The sequence below is a fragment of the Seriola aureovittata genome, chromosome 3 (assembly GCF_021018895.1).
Source record: "Seriola aureovittata isolate HTS-2021-v1 ecotype China chromosome 3, ASM2101889v1, whole genome shotgun sequence".
NCBI classification, from domain to species: domain Eukaryota; kingdom Metazoa; phylum Chordata; class Actinopteri; order Carangiformes; family Carangidae; genus Seriola; species Seriola aureovittata.
This window is the reverse complement of record NC_079366.1, coordinates 5,467,997-5,485,838: the sequence shown is the minus strand read 5'-3', so window position 1 is coordinate 5,485,838 and position 17,842 is coordinate 5,467,997.

Genomic DNA, 17,842 nt, shown 5'->3' with positions numbered 1-17,842 from the left:
TGCAGCCCAAAGTTGGTCTATGCTGACCACCACTCGGACCGCCATTGTTTAGAACCTCAGAAAGGCCAAATGATCCGATAACACCAGTTTGTCATGGCACGCAATTTTGTCCACATTCCTCAGTGACCCATTGGAATGCGGTCCCTCGAGAGGCTTCGCCTGTGGCCTCAGTTTGGAGGGTGTGTGGTGTATTTTGAATCCATCAGACTCCTGTCTTTTCTTGTACCATCCTGAATATTGGGAGCGGCGTTTCTAAAAATACAGCGATTAAGGCGTTGTCTTTATTTTCACATGAACGCTTCAACCAAACTCCCTCCGGGCCATACACATACACAAAGTATGTTAATGTGTCAAGATATGGCAACCTTGAGTCTTGTTAACACGTCGGCCCACATTACACTGCGGGCAGCTTGGTATGCAAACAGAGAGCTGGTTTGGAGTTTGGGGTCAGAAAAGGCTTTGAAGCTAAACATACTCCTGTCATAAAGTTATATCTGGGACAGATGAGACCAATAAACCAGCGCCACACTCAAGCCCTGCAAGTCCAGTCATCAGTTGGTGGCATGGACAAAAAAACTGAAATCCACCACAGATAAAGGCTGCCTCTGGCATTCTGGTCGCCTTTTTGGTTGGTTTGGTTGCTCAACAGGCCCTTTTAAAAATATTATTGTGTTATCAGTAGTGCAAAAGACAACATGGATCAGGTGAAAGCACAATTCTCAGCCAGGTGCCAAGAAGAAGAAGACATTCAAATACAGGAATATATTTTTGCTCTTAATCTTGTCCTTCTTTCGTTGAGTGTGGATTATCGTATTATCACTTCAGTTTAGCTCCACTCAACCCGTATCGCAAAAGTGCACGATGAAATTGTTACATTATTGCTCTCTGTGTGCACATGTATACGGACACGTTCTGAATCTATCGATAAATAGCACGGTACGAACGAAGCAGTGTCACATTTTCACGTACACGAAATGTGTTCCAAGCTGATTCAAAAAGCAGTTCATGCTCCAAGACCCCGACATGAACCACAAACAACCTGCACCAGCGACCAGACATTGTCATCCATACATGTCTCCCTTGGGTGTGGCTGCCACTGACAATATTGAACTGAGCTCTTTTTTTAGAAACTGGGGAATTTCTCCACGCTTTTATCCTAAGACAGCCATAGTGCTTCAGTGTTGTGCCTCACACATACCTTCAGGTCCGCAGTCCATTCCCCAGACGGCTGTGGGAAAAGTGGTGAGGCCACTCTGGGTTTGGAGGCCTCCCAGGAACCACGGGGATAAAAACTAGCCTCTGTCATGTGATGCGGTCACATGACTCTCGCAGAACTGGAGTCCTATAAAGAGGAGAGGCAAAGAGGGAACGGAGGATTTTCATCAACTTAGTCAATATAATGATATATGAACAGCGTGCATATGTATTATATCTTATTTCATGATCCCATAAAGCCACAGTCTTCTATCTCCTCTCTTTTGCCCTGCAACTAAGATGGAAACCAGATCAGCATTTAGTGGCTAAAATGATCTAAACCTTCTCTTTATTTTTTTTTTCTCATTGAATTTCACCATCCAAAACAAGTTAAACCACACCAAGAGTTTACACATGCCTAAATGAACCTCTGAAAACCACCTGGGCTGTGGCTGCATGAGCCCTCAAGCACGACTGTTTCCCATCGCAGACGCTCTGCCTGGCAAAGCTCGGGGCTTAGCCACCATTGTTTACTCTTTACCCACAGAGCCCAGCACCTGTTAGAGATTGAGCTGTACACAACCCAGCTGCAAGCCATTTTCATCTAACACCCAAGAAGATAACCATCCCTGTAGCATAAACGATTAGGCTAATCAGCCATGATGATGGGAAGGGACTAAGTTGGATGAGGAGGTAGAAAGTTGTGAGCGCAAAAGGAATCTGCTCGCCCCCGCGACAAGCTAATGGACGACCGCACAACTCAGTCATCTCTTAATGAAGACTGTAGTGGCGCTGTCTTTCCTTGTTTGTGTTCCTCATCTCACATGCCACTTACTGATGGGCCAACATGGCCCCCCTGGCACGACAAGAGGCCACTATTGTGAGGAAATGGCTTTGCAGTCTGCAGGAGCCCACAGCAGTTCTGTCTGTTTTTTTTCTGCTGCCTCCCTGTCGCCAGCTTGTCCCTCTTCTCCTCTGCTTTTCACACACAGGCAATTAAGTCAGTTTCCCAACGCTGTGATCCTCTCTAACATTCTTTGTTCTTGTTTTTTTTTTTTTTTTGTTGTTTTCTTGTTCCTTAGGTTTTCTCCCTCTCTCCCTCTGTCTTGCGGGTTTGTTTCTCGGGTGAGGAGGTTGAGGCTGGGGGCGGAACAGAGAGTAGAAGAGAAACGAGGGGGTGGGGGGTGTGGAGGGAGGGGGGGGTACATTTGCAGCTTTATGACTAACCACATGTGTTTCTGGGTCTTTGTATTTACATGTTTCTCATGGAAAAGAGGGTGGTGGAGGAGGATGACGGGAGAAAAAAGACAGGCATATGGTTCTTGTTTGTTGAGTTAAATTCAGAGCTGGACTGTTTGTTTCCTGTGACGAGCAGAGGGAAATACGTTCTTGTAATCATCTTCAAATTTGACTCCTCCCCAGGCAGTGGCGAGGCTTCTCCTTGAAATCAGATATTTACATTAATATATTTTGTTTTCATCTACGCAACTACTGTACATAAAACAACTACTTTCTCTTGTTTGAAGCAGAGAAGTTGTCGTTTTGGTTCTCTGAAAGACATTAACTTCATTTAATTACGTTTGGTTGTAAAGTGAATATAGTTGCTTACTATAAAGTAATAAACTCTCCCTCTTTTACATTCTCTGTCTCTCTCTGGCCGAGGCTCAAAGGTGCACACTCCCCTGCTGTAACTCTTTCACTCTGTACGCCTTGGGCACCTCAACTGCTGGCACTGGTTTCACCATTATAAAGCATTCATGAGAACCAAAACCAGGTACTTTGCCCCCCCCCCCCCCCCGTCTCTGAGGTGTGCCAGCGCCAACCCACATGAGTCGATGGTTGTCCAATTGCCTCGTAGGGGTGGCAGTGGGGAGTGGGGGGATTTCATTCTGCTTCGCACACCTTTGGCTTGTAATCTGCTCAAGACCAGACTTTACATACACTGTGGGAAATATTATCATCTGAGATCCTTGTAATTTCCGCAGATTGTGGGAAGTAAAGGTTGTGTGTGAATTTATTGATCCTGTGGGCCTGGTTTTATAATGAAGGAAAACTACACCCTTAGATACTCTTACACTGTAAAACATCATTAATCAGGGATCCCAGGTGTTATTTTGTGAGGCAACGTTTTTTTTTGTGTACCCACTTTCCCTTCAACTACTGTACTATACTGCAGTACTTCTGTTAATGCTTCAAGTTTCAAGAACAAAACCAAACATCTTGGTTAAAATGTAACTTCTCATGGGGCTGTTTTGAATTGTTGTTTCAAACATCTCTACTTCTCTATCGGTTGATTTCTCCCTGTGTGATTATTAAACATCAAAGTACAAATCACCAGGTCAGAAAAGCACTTGAGGCCCCGACAGCAAATGATTTTACTGCAGATGGTTTTGATGTCTGAAAAGCTTTCAGTTATCCAAGTCACTAAATGAAGTACAAACGTGCACAACGGGATGTTATGTCATGGTTTTTGACTCAAGGAAAAAAAGTCCATCAGTGTGGTGGAGGATTTGAAAACAAAACGTGGTGGTTCATTTACTGTGTTCAGACTCTCCCAGTTGTTCTGTGGAAAATTACTGATTAGCTTGTCCTGACATGTCAGGTTGCACCTGTCCTTGTTGACAGTGTCACTAAAGACTGATCAAAAGAGAGCTAGCTACAAGCCATGTATTTCACTGTGTGAAATGAAGCATAAGCCCAAAACTTTGCTCTATCATAAACATTTTGCATTGAACTGGCAGCCCTCCACACAATAACAGTGTTTCTGTCACAATGACTCCCTCACTCCTGTTATTTCCTTGCTGCTGCTCTGTCCCTTTGTTCAGCCACATTACAATTTCACCATTAGCTCTGTCGCTCAATAGTAATACCAACTCACTTCTACTTGTTCTTGCATCTATGTTGCTTAAATTGAGGCTAACCAACTTTTGCTGAACAGCAACAACTACAATTGCCACCCACCCTGGTTTTCCTATGATTGTTCTCCTTTTTCAGCAACTGTCCCGGAAAATATACAAAAGAATATTAAAAAGATAAAAATAATATTCTTTCCCGAGACACGAATTATCCCAGTTTTTTCGAAAGTGCACTTCTAATTTAGAATTTCATAGTTTCAAATAAAACCTCATTTATTTCTACTAGTTTTCCTTTATGTCCGGTCATGTGTCTGTAAACATACGAAAAAGTGCCCACTTTCCTCATTACCTAGCTAGTGGCACCCATCCACATCCGAGCCCCCGACCGACCTGATAGCCGAGTGGGTGATGCGTACCAGGTGGGCGTAGATGCCCTGAGCATCTAGGTTCCGGTTCGACTGCCCCCCGAGTGTCCCTGGACCAGAGAGGAAAGGAAACGTGTCTTCACGTGAGGTCAAAGACTGAAAATATCAGAACCCACAGCAGCTGCGTGCTAAAGTGTAGCTGCTAGCAGTTAGCTTTAGTTAGCTTTACGCTGACCGAGTGACTACAGGGAAAGGTCGTCCCTCGGCAGGGGTGATGACTCAGGCGACAGCAACAGTCATTCAGTGAGTTACCCAACCCGTGAATATGTTCCACTAATGTTAGGTTTGACAAAATCTTCACACATCATGGAAACAGAGTGGTGGCAGCTAGGTTGCAGCGTAGCTCTAAACAACAGCAACATGCCTGCACCATATGTAAGCTGTTACCCTCTCCTCTCATTGAAAAGTCATCCATCTGAATGTGCTTGCCTGAGTGTCTGCATCTGGGTCCTCCATCCTGTGCTCCGTACTAGAACTGAGATAATTACAGTATTTCTATGATGACTTAGGCCTTTGTAGAATCAACAGTTTTAATAACCACTAAATGTACAATGGTTCTGACATAGCTTTTTTTCTCTAATAGTGAAATGGCATGAAACAGATGTGCAATTTTCAACATGAGATAATTTCCCCTTTCTCATTTTCACACATTCCACAAATCATTACAAACATCATACTTGTGATCTGAGCTCACAAATGTATCTACAATTTGCATTCACCAGTCATTTCTGAAACATGATGCTGCCACAGTTTTTATATGATTATTCGGTTTTGGGCGTCTAGCCAGGCTAAACACGTAGCCTGCAGAGCTGGAGGAACGTGAGCTACAACCAAGAACCACTAATAACAGTGATAGCAGATGAACACATCTCATGTTAATAGATGTGGTACCTACAGTTGTGAATAATATGGATCTTGAACTTCCCACAGATAATATTTGGAATTAGAAAATACAAAAATCACCAAAGAAAGCAACCAGGGCACACAGGAATAAGAGTACAGTTCTCAGTGAGTTCTTGAGAATTTCTTGAGTCGTGTTTACTATTTTTTGTAATTTCCTAGCAGCTGCTTCTGGAAAGTAACCATCTGCTCCAGGTCTCACGATCACGTAATGTAGAGATGAGGTTTATGGTCAGGGAGGGAACTGGGAAAGTCTTTTCTGTTGTATGTGCTGAATGAGTAGGTTACATTTACTACTATAGTCTTGTTTATTACTCTTTGGTTTTTGTTTATTGTGTTTGGACAGAAAAATATAATTTTGCCAACTGTAGTGGCCTGACAAATATTTCGGTGCATCTTATTAATATTCACTTGCAACTGCATTTAAAAAGCTTCCCATAACAACTTGCCAGTGCAGAGGACAATATTGTGCAGGTTTCAGATTTCAGCTCTGACACACAAGCTAATTATTGCAATATGTAATATTCAATAAGTTTGTTTAAGATGTTTGCTCACATGATATTTGATTTTTATTGTTTAAGGGACTCCAATTAGTGGGACATTATAAAACAACAGAGCTATAAAGACATGTCGAAACTCAGCCAAACATCAAAGAGACATGTTCATTCAAAACAGTTGAGCACTAAATGAGTCACAGACATCTTTCAGGAAGGATGGCCTGTGGTTTGTCAAAATGGGACACTGAAAAGGCAAACAGATTATTTATTCATGTGTTGATTTGGTACTTGTTTTTGTCCCTCTTGTCACACTTCCATTTCAAATGTCAAAGGACCTCATTTGGGCTGTGTCAAAATACACCACGTGGAGACAGAGAAGACGCTGTCACAGCTGATGTGGATAGAGACGGCATTTTCAGAAGATCCAAGTGGCTCTAGCTTTAACTGTAAACTCCTTGGAATCACCTCATGAATATGGACCACGTTGAGAAAAGAAAGGGGATTCATTTTCCTGATCCCGTCCTCCATCTGGGAGTGTTGGGAGTGAATCAGAGCACGTATACAGGGAGCGTAGGTGGGAGGTCATGTGTGATGGCGGACGAGTGCGAGCCAGGAAAGAGAAAGAGAAAGATAGTCAATATTGCTTTATTTTCCGGGGTGTAGGCTGATGTAAACAAACGCGGAGCTTATGCAAGCTTTTGATCTTGTGAACCGTGAAATCTTCTTGGTAAAAACAGGAAAATTAGGCCTCACTGCAGGGAGGGAGGAGGGGCAGAGCAGGCAAAGGCTCATGGGAAAAGATATTTAGTCTGAGATCGGGAGTTCCAAGCTATTAAATGAACTTCCCCCTTCTGACTTAATTTGATACAGCTTAACACTGTTTCCCCCAAATGTTTAACCCTGAGGAACTCATAAGGATTGGTATTGGTGGAATTATTGTTCCCTCATCAAAGTGGCAGAGTTGTAATCGAGCCCTTTGTAGTTTAATTGTCTTTATTCAATGGCAGGTCCTCATGGCAAAACACCATTCAGCTGGGGCATACTGTGGATAACAAGGCACCAATAACTAGACGATTAGTTCATTTTCACTATAAATGGGGCTCATAATGATAGATACGGAAATCTGTGCTGAGGCACTGCTCTTTTCATGTGACGATCCAATTGAGCAAGCTGATTTTCATCAGACGGCCACATTCCCAGCCCCAATTTTGTTGACACTGCAATAGCAGCTCGCGGGGATGGGGGCGGCACAGGGCAGTTGGGAGATAAAAGGGGATGGGGGGCTACTTGAGAGAAAGAAAAGAAGGAGTCAGTTGCTTTGCCCATGAGCTGCACTTTTAATTTTTTTTTTCCCCGTCACGTAGCTCCCTGGTAGGATGTGTGAGTTTGGTACAGAGGTGAGCAAGCTTCCCTCCCTCCCCCCTGGAAAGCTTGTGCCCAAGAGCTATCCATTTGAACTTCAATGAGAGGCAGCCTTCTTGTGAGGACTTGAAACAGGCATCTTTGGGAGGCTGTTAGAAGTGCCTGGGCATGCCTTCTTTACCTGATGTGATGTGAAGCTCACTTTTGTTTGATGATTCCATACATAGATACAAACTGGTATCCTTGGCTGGAAAAGAGTGAGAAAAGGAGCAGAGAGGGGAAGGGAGGATGGAAAAGGGACAAGATTGACATTATAGCTGCGCTACACCTGTTACAGAGCGTGTTTTTGAGGAGCCGAGAGAGGAAGGCAAACAAGATTTAAAGGACAGACTTTGATTTTTTTCAAGTCTGTCTTAAAGTGTGACTCACATGACACACCACTATGTACGCATAAGAGTTATTGGTGGCAGTGATTAGTCCTTCTTTCCATACTGGCTTTCAGGCAATCCTTTTCTACAGTGACATGGGACAAAAGTTTAACAAAAGCTAATATGTGGCTGTAGCAGTCTGACTTGGACAAATCCAGGGGGTATCACTGTCCTCTTGAGTGTAGTTAATTGCAACAAAACTACATCCAACTATGAGTAAAATGCCTTTGCTGTAGTTGAGCACGGAAAGACTGAGGTGGAAGTGATATGTCTCCTTACATCTCAGAACAGCGATCTGTCCCATAAAGGATCTATGGCCTGTGTGCATTCATTTTGTTACTTACTGCCCTCTTGTGGTCGCAGTAAGCTATTGTCTCTGGAAGCTAGCCGCCCAGTCAAGCAGAGGGGGGAGCAGCCTTTTTTGGATGTTTGCACATGTACATTGTGGATGATCCTGGGATCTTAAACAGGTGACTAACTATAGCTAGCTACAGACAAGTGTGCTTGTCAAACTGCCCCTTGACTGACTCAGCTTCCACCGTTCTGAGACCAGTTATGATATCGCAGGTATTATTATACACTCGCATATTAGAAAATTTTAAAAATTTGTTAATTTTAAAAAATTAGCTTAAGTTTGAAATTAGTTTTTTCTTCTTTAGTGTGAAGAGCAGTAGTAATGAATGAGAAAATGACACTGTGATTTATTTATTTATTAAGTTTTCTTACTAACCACTTTGGTCAGCATGTGTGATGATGAGGTGTAGGTGTGGAGCAGCTTTTAATAACACTTTTTTACAAGGAATGCTTTCACACACATATTAAGTCAATTTACATATTGCAGTTAACCATGTCACATAATACCCAAGCCTTTTAATTCTGTTCTGCTTTTTAGTCGAACAGTCAGCCAGAAGTCAGCCAGATGCAGGAGACAGACTTTTAGCACAGGTAAGACGGGCAGCAGAGATCTGAGAGAGATTTGCTACTACTACTGACATGAACAGGTGTTTTCTGGTCTGGTCAGTTTTTCTCTTTGGTGTAGTAAACAGCTGAATCACACAATGAGATGGTGTGGGGAGAGTTTAGTTGAACTTTCGCTGTGTTTGTCTGTCTATAAAAGTCACTGCACATCACTGCTGTTGATGAAAACACAAGGAGAGATTTTTATACTTAAAAGCCCTTAACTCTTAATATCCATAATTATTATATTCCATAGTCAAGTGGTTCTCAAAGTGGGGGGGGGGGGTCCTCAGCACAAAGGGGAATAATTTATTTTCACTATAATTCCATTCACAAAAAACACACAGAATGTCTGACTATTTTGGTCATTTGTTTCAAACTGTGTAATAATATGAAACATAAAAGCAGAAAATCTTATCAGATGGGGTCAGTTTATAATTTGTGTCAGTAGAGGGTCCTAGATGTGAAAAAGTTTGAAACCCACTGCCATGGTGGACGATCAGACCGAAAACAAGACAGCATTAAAATAACTCAGAGGACTGCTTTGCTGGGAGCATGTTGTTAAAGGCACTTGAGAGACAACAAAGTATGATCCAGGAAGTCCAGGTTGAGTAACAGCTCCATCAGTATGATGTCATCTGGCAAAAGTTGAGCGAGGTTCAACTTTTTTTTCTCCAGTTCAGCACTAAATGTGACCTCTGTGTTGTAACCCCCGCTGCATCACTGGCCTCCATTTCTGCACATAACAAGGACTGTGATTTTGTCCCCTCATCTCTAAAGACAAAAACATTTGCACAGTGCGTTTTTAACCACCACAAACAGCCAATCTACCGACTGCAGAGACATAGATTCTCACTAGCTAGTGCACATAACTGTGTGTGTGTGTCTTGTGTCTGTACAATTAAGAAGTAGATTCATAAAGCCCTGAAGTCAGCCCAAATTTGTCGGCACAGTTTTTTCCACCAAGAGTCATTCTGTGTCTGTTTCCATTTTCTTTGTATATTATCATGTATATTATCACACTAGTGTCTGAACACACCTTTCCACTATAGGGGCACCAGGAAGGAGCTTTTCATCTTTTCTTTTCATGATTAATGTTAGCAGTAACTCTGTCGGCACACATACTGTACTCCTACCTGAGAAAACTCAGAACCTATCCTTTAAGCCTCCATTTCTTCACATTGTAATTGGATTGAATGATTTTAAAGCTCACTATGAAAGTTAGTGCTCTTTTCCTTCTTTCAACATTCACCCCTCTGTCCCTCTCCTGCGTCAATAATCATTTGTAAATGCATATGTCTTCAGTTTCACCCAGCAGATACTGACATGATTTCACTACCAGATGTTTGGCGGATGCCTCAACACTCAACACTGAATACCCAAATTTCACAACACAATTGAGTTTTTTTGGCCTTTGTCTGCATTGGTTGCTGTTCAACTAATTTATCAAAGGTTTCCCAATCTAAGTTGTTTGCCTCTTGAAATGCAGTCTTTGTCTGTGTGCTTTGTAAAAAATTCTTTTTGAGAGCAGAAGAAGTAGCCCCAGGATGACAGGCATCGTGTTAAAATGGCCAAGTAGCAAAAATGTCACCAAAAAGCACATTCTGCATTACTTTTGATGGAGATCCGCCTTTTAACAAGTTCTCCTTTTAAGATCTTTTCATATCATAAAGAGAGAGAAAGGGCAGAAGACAACAGACAAAAGAACCCAAATGCAGAGGCTTCACTTCTCCCTTGAAGATGTTAAAATTAGTGTCTTAAAAAAAATCAAAGGCTCAACATTAAACACTGAAAGATGCTTGAAATGTCGACACTGCAGTGTTTTAGAAAAAAGGACATAAGATGAGAGATACTTGCAACAGACTTTGGTGTCACTTCAAAGCCTTGACTTTAAGAAAGTGGGCTAATATAATACTGATAGGAGAATCTTTACCTGGCTCTGTTGACCTCATCTGAGGTTTCTGACAGTCCAGCCACAGATCCTGGGACCATGCCTCCACGCCATGGGGTAAGGGGGGCTGTGAGGGTCTGCGGGTCGAGGGGGCTAGGTTTGACGTGTAACCCTGGAGGTCGTCTTTGGTCTCCTGCTCTGTGATGGCCTCTTTCTTCTCTTGTTATGCTCAGAAAAAGATGGCCGCCTTTGAACTCCACAGTAGCTATAGAAACGGCTGGAGTTCCTCCACTTTAGCGCTTGGCTGTCAGTGTCTGACTGGGCCATCATGATGGGCCAGCATCATTAGAAGCCGGCGCACACAGGGCACACATTGACACATTTGCTGACACGGTATATAAACAAGGCCCCGTGGAAGTGTGTGTGTGTGTGTGAGTGTGTTTGTTTATAGGGGGGTACGGGGGTCATTTTAATTGGCTTGGCCTACGAACGTATCAGTAACAGAGAACCTATGAGCAACAGAGGCCTGATGTGTTTGGATTACTGAGAACTCGCTTTTTCATGTCCCAAATTTAAGACTTTGCTAACAAAACAAAACTTTCTCATCTCTTGTTAGCGTTACATGCGGAATCAGGGACAGAAACCCACGGCGGTGGAGTTAAGTTCCTCATAGTTCACCAGGAAGTCACGGCTGCCATAGGTAAAAGATGAAAGGTTACCATCTGCTGCGTGGCACGATTATGACAAACAAAATTAATAAATTCATTTAACATAACTGCGAGTGCTTGACATCTTCAGCCTTGTGTTCCCTCACAAGCCCACTGAATCATAAAACCTTTCTCCTCCTCTAATTTTTTGTAAAGACTTTAATTTTCCAGTCTCTGGAACTTCAAAGAACTGACGATTTGCAAGTCCACATCCCTCCGAGCACTCCATTCTTTCATTTCGACGGCCCCTTCAGTAAATATGTGCAATCGCCCCGCTTTTCAAACAGATTCGTTTCCCATGTATTTATTTTAAATGAATATTATTAGCTGGCCTGGCAAGAAAAGGTTCTTATGCTAATCCACAGAAATCGCAGGCATTTCCATTTAATGCCTACTTATAGGCCATTCTTTAACGACTATTTGCCTCACAGTCTTAGCAAATGAGCTCTGCACCCTAGACTCCTCTGCGCTCATAATTTCATTGGAAAGAAGAAGGAAACCCCCCCCCCCTTTTTTTTTTTTTTTTTTTTTTACTTTGATCCCAGAATTTGTTTTTGAATCTGCTGGTTGTGTATTCGAACATCAATAGAGACGCGGTTGCAAGTGCTTGCTTTCATTATTTTTCCCAGAGATAAAACGAAAGAACAGAGGGATGGGAGGGGACAAGGGGGGGGGAGGTGGGGAAGAGGGAGAAGGCATGATGAGAGGAAATGAGGGAGAGGGTAGGTGACTGTCCGGGACAAACCTCACATTGCCAGAGAGACAATGCGTGTCAATGTGGAGTCACATCCTTATCAGATTGTGTGTCGTGCTTATTAAAACCACTGACCTCCCCGCCAACCCTGCCATAACTCCCGCTCTCCTCACTGTAGCTCGCTGTCCTTCCATACAGCCTTATCTGTGGGCTTTCTAAGTGAAGAGACAGAGATATCTGTGTCTGAATTCTTTCATATGAGGCCTCGCTGCAGCCACCAGTCTCAGCTGTATTGTCTGTTGACCAATTTTTTCAGGCACTTTAAGACATCGTAATCCCAATTTTGCCATTTCCCTTCCAGTCAGGTTCTGAATTCTTAGTATTTTAACCTGGAAAAACACAATATTGGAGATGTCCCAGCTTTGTGTTTGACCACTGTCAGTTTAAAAAAGGATTTGTGTTTTGACCTTCACCTGGAATCCAGGTCTACCATGTGGCATCCTGCACCATGACTATGGGGAATGGGGATTGAGGCATCCCACCAAGGTATAATGAGTGATGGGGCTTCTTTGATTCCTAGAAAGCTTTCATCTTCAGTCAAGGCCTCCACTAGTAGACTGCACTTTCTCTCTTTCTGTTCTTCTTTGTCTCTTGCCTTGATGTGTGATGGCGAAGACAGAGAAAAAGATCTTTAATATGGTCCCCATTCGATTACCACTCTCCTCACTGTGATACTCATATCAGGCATCCCTTCTCCGTGTGTTCATGGTTTCGTAATTGGGATACCATCACTGAACCACAGGAACCAATTTTTGCCTGTTGTCAGTGTGTGCTAGAAAGTTAGCGATGCAACCTTTTGCGTATGCAACAGCTCAAAATCATTATTGCTCGAGCTCATAACAACCCTCTGAGAGAGGCTTTTTGGGGGGCTTTAAGAGCACAGCAAGTCACTCGGAGGCGAAAAAAAAGATTGCAAGATTTGTGGCGAGAAAGAACAAAACTTGAAAGGAAAACAACAAAGAAAGCATTTGTTCTTTCTCTGCGCTTGCACCCTCAGTCTAGGGTTCTAATCTCTTATTGTTTCAGACCCAAACAGAGACAAAGGAGTCGCAGATCAAAACAAATGACTATCAAGCTATCAAACAAGCACCACCCTGCTATGATTCCAAACGCTGACTGCGGGAGAGCGAGAAGAGAGTCAGAGTCAGGCGGGTCGCGTATTGTTTCCAGTCACTTTGATGCAGAACTTAAAACGCTGGCAAAAAAAGAAAAAAAAAAAATCAAACGCCTACCATGAAAGAAGGAGAGAGGAAAAGGAGAAGAGAGGAAAAGGAGAAGAGAAAGAGGGGGCGATGCGAAACATGCTAACACTGTTTGCATATGTGCACTCGCCTTTGTTTCATTAGTGGTCCAGCTGATAACCTTTATTAAGCCTGATCTGGAATTAAACTCATGGACCAGCGGCGCTTTGAAGCTACAACTGGCTCTTTTCCTGTTTGTGCTGTAAATGCAGGTTGTGGTGCAAAGATAAAGCACTTCTGAAGGATATTAAGACTTGAAAGTCCTTTGGCTATTCACTGGTACATATTTGATGTTGTTCTTTTGCTCCTTGGCTAAATTAGCATATCTCTTTCAAAGCCCCCCCCCCTAACCGCACACACTGACAAATGTAAATGTAATCCTCTGCCATCATGTGTTCACTAAAAGTCATAAATGATAGAAGTACATTGTGTACGCCACTGACACATCAAAGTGTGATAACACGATTAGCTACGATGACTCGAGTTTGTTTTCTCCCCTCCCATCTTCCCTCTCTCTTCCTCATCATTGTAATCAGCACCCGTTTGCTCCCTCCTGTATTTTTACCTCTTTCATTTCGGCGCACATGATAGTCACCGTTTCAAAGTCGTCTTACCAGTTGCGGCGGGGTGAGACAACCTTTGCCTCGGTTTGTTCACTTTCATTCAGTCTCTCTGCAGAAAACGTTATCACTGTCTAATTTTAGTAGCGATCATATCGTCTCTCAGTGTGACAGCTCTCTCTTATCCCACTCCTTTCTCTTCCCAAATCGAGTCATGTGCGGTGGGTGACAGGGCAGATGTGCCACACTACTGTAGATGAGCAGCAGTGTGTAAGTTAAACTGCAAGGCACATTCTCTGCCTCATCACAGTGCACACATCAAAACAAAAGGCAGTGACAGCCCCATTGTGATCTATTATTTAGCCCGCTCCGTATTTGATCACTAGCGCGTGCCATAGTGATGATCATGCAGATTAGGCCTGTTTCTTCCAGCCGCCCCTCTAAACTCCTTTGCTTTTATTGTTTTGGGATCTACATTTTTGCCTCTCTCGCAAGTGTTGTTATGAGCCAAAGTGGTGATTTTTCAAGTCTGACATGTTCCCAAAGGAAAGTTGACACTGTGGGTCATTAGGTAGCAATACATCAATAAGTAAAGCAATATGTAAAACTGCATACGTGCGTGATGAGCTGTCGTCAGGTATCTTATGAATGTGAACAGCCCAGCTAATGTGTCTGTGAGCGTTTGAGCTGATAGAAGTATTAGCTTGCTGGTTATGTTTCATGTTAAATACCTACCCTCCTGACAGCCAATGGTTTTCTGAGATAATAAAATCAATTAACAGGCATTTGAAACTTTATTGAGAGAGGTAATCAATCACTGTTTACCGATGAATTATGTGTTTTCATTCTAGATGATCTAGACGGATAATCTTCAATATCCCCGGAGTCTATTTAGAATTTAGCAAAACTGCCTTTTTATATTATGCACCCTGGGAATAGTCTACAGGATGAACTTCATTTGGAAACACTGCCTTTGTATTATTCAAACACCACATTCAAAAAATGTTTCACTATGAATATAATTGTTTCACATGGACGAGGATATTGTTTCTGTCATTTCTTTCAGGTCCTTTTTATTGTATTAAATGTAATTGTTGAAAATTGACCATGTGTGTTCTCCCATTCTGTCATGTAAAAGAGCTCATGTATCCCCAGATACCTCCTAGCTAAGTAACAGTTAAATAACATTTGTTGCATTTATTAGTTTATTTCTTTTATACTATTGATATATTGTAATTAAAATGATTTCTGTCAGTCCTGTTAAAGACAAAATAATAACCAGTATAATCTGAGACACAATCTAATTCTTTGTATACTTTTGACAACTTCCACATTTGCTTATTGTCTGTCTGTGATTTTGTGACAGAATCAGCAGAATACAGAACTTGTACCATCAGACTAGTGATTCAGAGTGGCCTTGAATGCAACACCAAGAAGAGTATATATAGTAATAGTAATATATAAGGTGCATTATTTGTAGTTGATGGGTTACACATGTAAAAACCATAGTTTAGAGAGAGAAAGGTTGTTTGAATGTTTCTCTCCTCACGCCCTTTTCTGTCTGTCTTTGCTCTCTTTTATTCTCTTAAGTCTTGATAGAGAGTTTAACTTCATTTTTTCCTCTCAGACTGACTCCAAAGGAAAAAAAAGTGTTAGTTCAGGTACTTTATTAGCTAAATTATTCCTGAGAGGGCTGAAGGGACACACCAATCAGAGCTAATCTCGTTTGATTCCAAACATGAACGCTGCTCCCTTTAACCTTAACCACTCAGCTGTGCAATTGTTCACTAAGTAGAGAGAGCAACTCTGTGTGTAATTAGCGGAAGGCCCCTTTATGAATGGAATTAGCATCATCTTTGTCCTCTCACCAGGAGTATAGCCCTAATTATCCATCTGCATGTTCCAAGGGAGGCCATACACAAGGCAGAGGAGGACAATTGCATTCTGGCCCTTCTGATGGTCCTCGTTTGCTGAGCTGAAAAAAAGATTTTAGACTTTTGTCCAGCGAAATGAGGGCAAACTCTCAAGTGCTAATTGAAGTCTGACTGCAGATGGGTCTCGTTAATTTTCCACCACCGGGTCACACTGTAACCTCCGGCATGGTCCTTTATATGAGTGAATGTGTGTGTTTGTCTAAATGTGTGTGTAGTAACGGTCTGTGTGTGTATGTGTGTGCACCCAGTGTTTTGGGTGAGATCATTTTAGGGGCAGAAGTGGGGGCGCCCAGAGATTAAAGTAAAAATCCAGCACTGGGTGCCTGCACAGCGCCCGGCCTCGCCTCTGATTAAAAATGCTAATGTGCTTCCTTTGTGCTTTGATGTGGGACGAACAATGGTGGCGGCGTTGGTGGGGGGGTGGGGGTGGGGCGTTACCGTGAGAAGATGTAATCCTTTATTTGTCGCCATGCAATGACACCCAGCTGAGCACTGTGACAGTCCAAATCAATCATGTCACAGGGAGCCGCCATGAGTCCGCCAGCTAACTATCCCCCCTACTCCTCAACTTCCAAGGCTGCGCAACTCTAATTAGCTTCCCTCTCTCAACATGGTTCAGAAGGAGGGAACCAAGAAAGATATGAAGAGAAAAAAATTTTTTTTTCAGCAACAGCATGAAGTGAAGGCACTAAATACACTCTCAGGCGCCAGATACATGAAACACACTAACAAGTAACACATCACTCTTTCAGAAGAAAATGGAGCCTCTGTGAAAATCTTTTGTCCAGCCTGATGGACATGTTAGGCTGGTGGAAGCAACGAGCCTCTGCTAACACAGAGAGTGATCTTCCTGGCTAATTCCTCAACTTGTCTTTTCTACCTGTTGTGTCTTAGGTTCCTAGTTAGCCACACTGGACAGTGGAAAGACTACATTCAGCAACCCCCTTGGTTTAGTTCAGAGTTGGAGGGTGTGTGAGGTCTGCAGCTTTTACTGTGAGGAGTTTTTGGGGAGCTGTGTGCTCTCGGGTATGATCTTTGTTGATGTCCAGTAAATACCTCTGAACCGTAGTTTGGTTTATTTCAGCAGGATAATCCACTGCTTTCCAGCGAGTCCTGGATGCGTAGAGTATATTAAAAACAGACAATAAAACATAACAGTATGTACTGTCTGTTGATCAAGTGCACTGGTGTACTTATTAGAGTTCACATTTGAAAGCCTGTAGACTGGATTGATACCGTGTAGACCTGTTCAGTTAATTCCAGATAGTGGCACCTTAACACTGCAGGCTTCTCTACGATGCATCATTTTTTACTTTTGCAGGGATTTCCAGGAGTTGTGGACCTCTCCAGATCCCCTGTAGCTGACCTTGTATGAGCAATAGGGGCCAGCGGTCACAGGTCTGTCTGGTATAGAGGGGCAAAGTGACACACAAATGCAATGTTTCCCATCTCTACACCTCTTGAAGGGTTAGGGTATATGTAATGAGTAACTCAAGTAATTTTTCAAGTAATTTGTTCAGTACTGTTAAATACTGTGCTGTATGTGAGCTGGGAAAGTTAAGGTAGAAAATCAATCTATAATAAATCAAATAAATCAATCAATCAATGAAAATGTAATAATAAAGGCTAAATGAAACAAAATGATTGAATCACAATAGTGACTTTACTTAATTGCTATAAAAAAGTGCTGAGATACATTCAACATTATGATGAACCTCATACTTGCAGATTCAGGGATAAACTGATACACAGCACCATGACATCATGAAATGTTATAGCTCAAAATCAACAGACAACTTTTAGAGGGATGTTGCGAAAATGAAATCTATGGCAATGCACGTGAACAGTAATGCAAGTGTACAAAGAAAAGCCTTAAAAAAATACCCACCGAAAACAAGTTGTGAACGGACCTCAGTTACTATGGAGACAAATACGTGCACAACCTTTAACCACACACTTATTTACCAAAACACTATTTCAATGTCAATTTCGTGCCTGTTTCTGGCTGTGGCTTCACTAGTGGGTGGACACCCGACCCCGACCCCGACCCAACAGGACTGGAACCCTGTCGGACTCGTTCACTCAGGACTCAGACTCCAGTTCAGACAGAAATATGCAACCCCAGTCACACTCTCGT